This window comes from Sarcophilus harrisii, chromosome 3 (assembly GCF_902635505.1).
Source record: "Sarcophilus harrisii chromosome 3, mSarHar1.11, whole genome shotgun sequence".
NCBI classification, from domain to species: Eukaryota; Metazoa; Chordata; class Mammalia; order Dasyuromorphia; family Dasyuridae; genus Sarcophilus; species Sarcophilus harrisii.
Window position 1 is genome coordinate 1,878,587 of NC_045428.1, and position 8,047 is coordinate 1,886,633.

The window sequence follows — 8,047 nt, forward strand, 5'->3', positions numbered from 1 at the left end:
GCCCGAGGGAGCCCGCCCGAGCCTTTTGTCTGGGGTCACTGTGGCCTGAGGAGGGCAGCCCTCCCGCAGCCGGGCGGCTGACCGCTGGGGCGGCTACTCTCTGAAACGTCACCCCCAGCGCCGGAGGAGTCTGGCAGAGTTTCTGTGTCCCTCGTTCACAGCCAGATTTCTCAACGACAAAGTCGAGGCAAAGGCAGCTTTGAGACTCTACATGGCGCCCACGAGGCACAGCTTAAGGACTAGCAGAGGGGCTGCCGGAGCTAGTCCTAGGTGTGAGCCTCTTTCCCCAGGACCCTCGTGGTACTTATGGGGGACGCGGCACAAATGTGTGAAGGGATGCTTGGTTCTCATCGTTCTTATTAAGCCACGCTTCTTAGTGAATACCCTTTGTAAAACCTAGTGAACTCTGATTGATTCACTGATAGCCATGGCTTTGGGGGCAGACAGCGAGCACAAGGGAGGAGCTCGGGAGCGGCTCTGCCCCCTTCCCCTCCCGTCCTGGGAGCTGACTTAGCGGGAGGGCGGCTCAGACCCGGCACGCGGTGTCCCGTTAAATGGCAAATGTGAAGTCGGGAGAAGGCTGGGAAAAGCAAGGCGTGATGCAAAGTGAAGTCAGCAGAGCCAGGAAACGACATCCAGCAGCAGGGACCTGCAACAAAGGCGGAAGCTCCGCACCCTCCCTTCTCTGGGAGGAGGGCGCCTTCGCCCCAGGGGTGCCAGGCCCCGGGCTCGCTGCTGCCCACCGCTTTCTGCTTCCCACCCCCGGCCCCCTCTCCGCCCCTACAAGGCTCTCCGCCATCAGAAAGTCCGCTCCTTGAGGACAGGATATTTGCGTCTCAAGCACTAAGCGCAGTGTCTGGCACCACGACACAGCGAGTGCCTAATGAATGCTCTTTGCCCGTTCCATTCATCCATCCGTACTGTTGGATTTGATTGAGAGAGGACTGAGTTTTCTTGCATTCTTTTGTTACCAGGGCTACCCCTGGGTTGGAGAGAGAGGCAAAGGAAATCGGCTAATGAGGGTGAGATGAAGCTAAGAGATCAGGGCTTTTGGAAGCCGGGGAACCACTTCCCCTGGGCCAGAGGGAACGCTTCATGTCTCCTCAAGCACGATTACCACGCCGATTTTTAGGGCTGTTTTATACTCTTAAACAACAACAAAAGCCAGCTCTCTACCTGAAGGCTGAGAGGAGACACCCCTGCTGAGATGGCCATCCTGGGAGTCAGGAGAAAGCCTCCAGGAGGCCCCAGGGAAGGGCCAGATGCCCCAGACCCCCCTGGACCTTGTGGGGTTGGGGCCGAGCGAAGCTGAGCCACCGGCGGGGCTTGTGCTCTCCCGTCCTGGGGCTCCCCTGGCAGAGGGGGCTCCCACAGGCGGCTCCTGCCGAGGCCAGCGCCACACTGGGCAAGCAGACGTCCCAGTGACAGCCGCTCAAGGGTCCGGCACTCTGCTCTCTCCACGCAAAGGGGGGCTTTAATTGGCTGCCCTAATGAGCTCAATATTCGGGAAAGCAGCAATTTATGGAGGGCCTGGAAAGCCTGCCCAGGAGCCCTGGGGTCGGACCAGAGTCCCCTCCAGGCAGCGCCGGGCCCCAAACTGGAGCAGAAGCCCCTCAAAAGCCACAGCAGGGGCACCGTGGGATCGGGGACAGGGCAAGGGGACGGCACTGTTCCGAGAATGGCTGAACAGTGCAGAAAGGAGGGAAGGCGCCCAGGAGAGGCGGCCGCTCGGCCAGGGACGGGGGCGGGGTGAGGGAGGGGCAGGACCAGGGAAGTGCCCACGGCAGGGCAGCAGTGCACCCAGCCCGGGAAGGAGGGGGCGGGCTCCAGCTGAGGGCAGCATCTGTCCTCAGTCCCGGCCCCCTTCCCTCTCCGGTTCCCTCCAATGAATGAAGGGGGTCCCTTCTAGCGGGGTGCCTCCCCTCCTCTGCCCCCAGTCAGAGTCCTCCCTGCCCCCAGCGAGTCCTCCCCACCATCATCCCGCGCAGGTTCTTCCCGCCATCGCTGAGCCTGCCCTTGGTGTAACCCATTCACCGGCCTCCCGCCTCCTCCCCTCTCCCAGGCACAAGGCCCCAGGTCTGTCCCTCCTCCCCCTTAGTACCCTATGGCCATTGCGCCAAGCCCCCCCTCAGTCACCCTCCCTCCGGGTTCCTTCAGTGCCACTAATTACACTTTCTTCCTTCCTCCTCCTCCCGACCCAACTCCCCTTCTGGGTGCAGCCCCTCTGAGGCTGCCCTGCTCCCTCGCGCCTCGCCCAGGCCCCAAAGCCCCAGGGCCACAGCCTTCTCCTCCTGCCTCGCTAACGGTCCGGGCTGCGGCCCCTTCTCTGCCTGCAGTCGTTGGGACGCTGTGGGACTTATCTCCCTCCCCCATCTCCCATGGCGAGGGCCCTCGCCCGGCCAGGCAGGCCCCCGCTGGACAGCTGGCCCCTCTGTCGGGCCTTCCAACCCCCCTCCCAGGGCTCTCTCCTCCCCGTGGCTTCCCTTCCGCAGCAATCCACCTCCCCGGGAAAGCCTCATCCGGGATCCACCACGCTGGCCGGCAGCCTCTAGCCACTCTCAGTGTCCGGGGCTGACTCCTGGAGAGGCCGTGATGGCGGAGGCGCCCGCCCATCCTGGTTCCATTTTTTCCCATGTCTCTCCAGGACTCTGCAGCCCGTTTCCAGCCTCAGCTCTTTTCAAAGTTACCAGGGGTGGCTCATTTGCCCCCAGGATGGTCTTTATTTCCCTTCCAGCCCCAGCCAGCCTCAGTCCCCACTGTTTCCCCACTCCAGTCCGTCCCAAAGGCCGTCAGGTTTGACCTCCTGGGCCCCTCTCCCCAATGCTCAGCGCCCCTTTCTAGTGCAGACCCTCCTCCCTTCCCACCTGAAGAAGGCAGCGACCCCCAAGCTGCTCTCCTCACTCCAGTCCCCTCCTGTAACTGCCAAAGGAACTCCCCAAGTGCCAGGTGGGAGGATGCCCCACCCCTGCTCTACCACCTTCAGTGGCTCCCTCTCTCCTCCTTTGTGTGGCGTTCAGTGCCTTTCCAGCCTGACCCTGCTCCTGCCTCCCAGCCCTCGCACCTTGTGCCTCCTGGCTGTTCTCAAACAAGATCCTCAGCTCTGCCCACTCTACACCCCACCCCGAGGGCATCCCTTGAATCCAACTGGGGGCGCTGGGGAGCCAACGAGATGGGCGGTGATTGGGCAAAAGGAACAAAGGGCAACAGAAAATAGATCCCCTGGGGGGCTTCTAAAAGTCTGTGTGCCGAAGCAGGCATCCCTCTGAGAGAATCTGACCCCCCCAGCCCACCTTGAGCCCCTGAATGGGAGCCTTCCCGAGATTGTTTCCTCCATCTCCCCCTCCTTCCTCCGGCTCCCAGAAGCCGAGGACTGAGACCTAATAGCCCTTAATAGATGCTTGTGGACAGAATAACAGCTTAATAAGTACTTTTCACTCCCTTTGTCCCTTCCTTCTTCCATTATTTTTCCTTCCCTCCCTCTCCCTTTCCCTTTCTCTCCTCTCCTCCTTTTCTCCCTCTCTCCCCTCCCTCCCTCCCTCCCTTCCTTTCCCCTTCCCTCTTTTCTCCCTCACTTCTTCCTTCTCTTCCTCCCTCCTTCCTTCTCTCCTTCCCTTCTCTCCTTTCCTCCTTCCTTCCTCCTTTCCCTCCTTCCTGCATTTACTCATTTATTCATTTCGGTAAGAGGGGTTGGGGACACGGAGGGTCTCTGGACCAGAACTGGTGGCCTGTGAGGCATAGAGAGGCAGCAAAACAAAGTGAGACAGAGAGAGATGGAGAGACACTAAGAGACTGAGAGAGAGACAGAAATAGAGAGACATAGGGAGAGATAGTAGAGAAGGAAGGAGGAGAGGAAGAACAGAAGAGAGAGAGGGGAGGGAAGGAAGACTGTTCTTTGCTTGTATTTGTATTCCCAGTAATCACTCCAAGGTCTAGAACAGGGAAAGTCCTTAATAAATGCACACGCTCTCTTTTTCTCTTACTCCCTCTGTCTTTCCCTGCTCCCCCTCTCCTCTCTCCCATCTTCCCTCCTTCTCCCCTCTCTTGTCTCTGTCTGTCTCTGTCTCTCAGTCTCTCTCTGTGTCTGTGTCTGTGTTTCTCTCTGTCTCTCTCTCTCTGTCTCTGTCTCTCTCTGTCTCTCTCCACTCTCCTGCCCCTTCTCTTCTCTCCCTCCTTCCCTCCTTCTCCCCGTCTGTCTCTGTCTCTGTCTCTGGGCTCTGCTTTGTTTTGGATGAGTTCAGAGCACCATTCTCCCTCCCCACCTGGTTCTTGGGATGGAAGATAAGGTGACAGATGGAAACCAGTGCAGAGTTGCCTCTGAGTCATCCCCTTCCCTTCTCTGGCCCCAGAACCTGCCTCCCCAGCTCCCTCGAGGCTCAGCCATCCCAGGCCTTCTCTTCCTCCTCAGGGCCCGCCTCCGAGGCTGGGCGTCTCGGGGGCTTTGCCGGGCCCCGGAGGTTGGGACCCCTGCCTCTGCGCTCAGACCTGGGGGACGTGGAGTGGGTTTGACAAGGGAGAAGGCAGGGGCGGTGGGAGCAACGCCTGCGGGCGCGCCTGCAGCCAGCACCCGGGTTGCCATCCGGCCCGGGAGGGCAGGAGGAGAGCCACGGGAGGCCTCCTGCTCCCTTGATGAGCTTTGCCCCTCAGAAAGAGCTGAGGCCCCGAGGCTGCGCAGATGGGAGCCAAAGAGACTGGAGGAGGAAAGTGCTTGTAGATGTGGCCTCCAGTGGCCATCAGTCACCGCACATGTGGCCTCGAATGCCCGCTGGTCACTCGTCCCCTCCCAGAGCCCCAAGGGAGGGGCCCGCAACTCCCCAGCTCCCTCCTTCTGGCTCACCTCTGGGAAAGCCCTGACACTCAGCGCAGGAAACCTGGAGCCGGAGCCCTTTGGGTTTAGTCCCAGCAAGCCCTGGCCCGGTCACCCAGACTATTCAGGGCAGATTTGAGTGCGAGAGGGGAGGGGCCCTTTGGGGAAAGCTGACTCTGGGGCGCCCTAATGGCCACTTCCTCCCAGGGGACGCTGGACACTGCCCTGCTCCGGATTCTGGCTGCCTTCCGGAATAGGAGGGGCTGGGACTCTCCGAGGTCCTTCCAGCCCGAGCTCTGGGATCTTCTGTTCCCTCCCAAATGGCCTCTATAGCCTCCACACCAACAACCGCCCATCTTACTCAACATCCCCCTCAAATAACACTCTCAGGGCCTCCAGGAGCAGGGACATGCTGTGTAGAGAAGCCCCGGCCCGGCCACCAGTGGGGCCGGGGGCTGAGTACTACCAGCGTCGGCTCTGGACCGGGCATGAGCCCCCAGGATCAGGCCCGTGCGAGGCCCAGTATGCCAGGGCGAGGGACGTCCCCTTCCCTCGCTCTGGGGAAGAGACTGACTTAGTCTGCGGCTTGTGCCTTCAGTCTCTTAAAAAGGCGAAGAGAGTATCAGTGCCCGCCCTCAGTCAGCTTGCAACACAATTGCTTTCTTAATAATTTTGTAACACAGAGGAGAAAAGCTCGAGCACAAACCCTCCACAGGTGCCCACTAACAAAGAGACTGGAAAGCAGGGACTTAGCTTTACCTCGGCGCCCTGTCCCACTGTGCAGGGACCCCGGCACCGAAAGAACAAGGACGTAAAACCGTTTGTAGGAACCCTGGGAGACGTTGTCCCCTCCCCCTTCTGCGCCTGCCCTCCAAGCCCACCCTTGGGACCCGCCGGGTGGGAGCGGTGTCCACTCACCGTCTCCCCCACGCTGTCCCCAATGTAGCCGCTTCTGGATGCTACAATCTCGCCGGTCCCGTCGAGGTCTGGGGCGAGGGAGCACTCACTGAGGGGAGGTGGGCTCTTTTATGTCACTGTGTTCCATGTGTGTGGGGGGGTGAGGGTGTGCCCCGTGTGTTGGGGGTGTTCACAGTGGGGCTTGTGTGCCGGACTCCCTGGGGGCCGTGCTGACCTCGTGGCCAGGGCTGGGCTGCCCCACTGCTGGCAGTCGTGCTCCTCCGGTCCCCCTCCGCCCCTTGGACCCCCCATTGCGGCAGCTCCCCTTCCCCGATTCTCCTCTCTAATCTCAGGAGGGCCAGAAAAAAGACCATCTCCTGCATTGACAGACAGGGCATTCTGCTCGACTCTGGCTCGACTTTTAATTAAAATAAAAATTGAAAAAAGATTAATTGAAGTAAATGGGCCCAGTTCCCTTTTTCATTGGATGGAAAATCCCCACAGCCGTGCAGTTAATTGCCTGCCAGGTCCTGTGCCACTGGCTGCTCCCTTGATTAGGCTGGATTGCCAAAGGGAGGCTGGCAGGCGCAGGGATTTGAGGCCGGGCTGGCCTGGGGAGGCTCAGGGGGCAGGGAAAAGGATGCTGGGCTTGAAGGGAGGAAGACCCAAGTTCAAATCTCGACTATGGCTCCCAAAGCTTTTGTAGGGGGAGGGTCCCTTCCCTCAGATGAGCCAGAGTTTCCCTCATGTGTTCTGACCAGAGGACAGGGTGAGGTAGTGTGAGCTACGGTCCCAAGGTCACTGTTCCCCTGTCACAGGCTCCCTCATCAGACCAGAGTGCCCCTTCTTCCTTCTAGAAAAGACATTTTTTGAGAAAACAAGCCCACTGGGGACCCTCAAGCAGTGAGACCCTGAGGTGGGAACATCCACCAGGGACTTTCAGGCAGAGAGCGACTGCCGGACCCCAAGGAGCATCCACTGTGGACCCTGAGGTGGTGAGTAGCTGCTGGGACCCTGAGGCGAGGAGCATCCACCGGGACAAGCCTGCATCCTCCGTGGCCGGCTCTGGTCTCCGATTCCAGTGGGAACGTCCCTGACTTCGGACTGCTTCCCGCATGATGGCCGCCTCTGAGAAGGGGTCCCTGCAAGGATGATGCTGTGTCAGAGGTTCAGGCTGACTCTCCGTGACCCCATTTCAGACTTTCTTGGCAGAGATGCTGACGTGAGGGGCCATTTCCTGCTCCAGCTCATTTTTCAGACAAGGGAGACTAGAGGCAAACAGGGAGAGGGAGACGTGCCCAGGGGTCACACTAGTGGTGTCTGAGGCCAGATTGGATCTCAGATGTTTCTGACCCCAGGCCAGGCGCTCCTGTGTGGGGGAGACCCAGGGAGGTCGGCCTGGCAGCCTGGGCCTGTGCCGGTCCCCACCCCAGAGGCCCGGGTCTGTCTGTTCATTGCCCGTCCTGGCCTTCGCTGGCGCCCATTCCACATCCACAGGGCGGTGAGAGCCCCTGAGGCCATCGTAAATCCTGTTGTAGAGACAGGCCAGCTGCAAACCCACCCCCAAGGTGCGCCAGGCCGAGGGGCTGGGTGAGATTCCCAAGCTCCTTGTGCCCAGGACGCCACGGTGACTCCAGGGCTCCTCCATCTGCTCCTGCTGCAGCATCCCTGGGGGACAAGGAGCACAGAGCAGGGGTCCCAAGGCCCAGCGACTTCTTGGACTCCTCCCTGGCAGGTCATTGGCTGTCCTGCTGCCCAGTGGGGCAGGGAGGGGAGAAGGCCCTCCTCTGCTTTCAGTCTAACCTCTGGAGCCCTACAGCAGTGGCCTTCCCTCATGTGGCCCAACCTGCTTGGTTTTCAGAGGGAGAGACTGAGGCCCAGGAGGAGGTCATCCCTGCGTCCAGCAGCCTCCTAAGAAGCAGACAGACCCGGACAGATCCGCACTTGGCCCAGGCAAGCAGAGAATGGCCGCAGCAGCAGCCCCCAAGGGAAGGAAGGCCCCTGGGTGCCCACTACTGGAGGTGAGACCCATGATCCCTTGGAAGGAAGCCTGCATTTGGGGCCCTGAATTCAGATCATTGTTTGGAAAGCCCCTCCTGTCTGCGTCCCAGCTTCCCCTTGGAGGCACAGATGATCTCTTGGTTCTCTCCAGCCCTACTGCTCCCACAAGAATCTGCAGAGGGAGCTGCATCGCCCCTGGAGACCTGCCCCCATCGTCCCCTTTCTCGGCCCCATCCTCATCCGCTTCCTGCTCGTGATCATTAAACTAAGCGATGGCTGGGGTTCCCCTGCACAGGGCCCCCAGCCCCCACTGGGACAACATGGGTCTGAGGAGTGGGCTGAGGC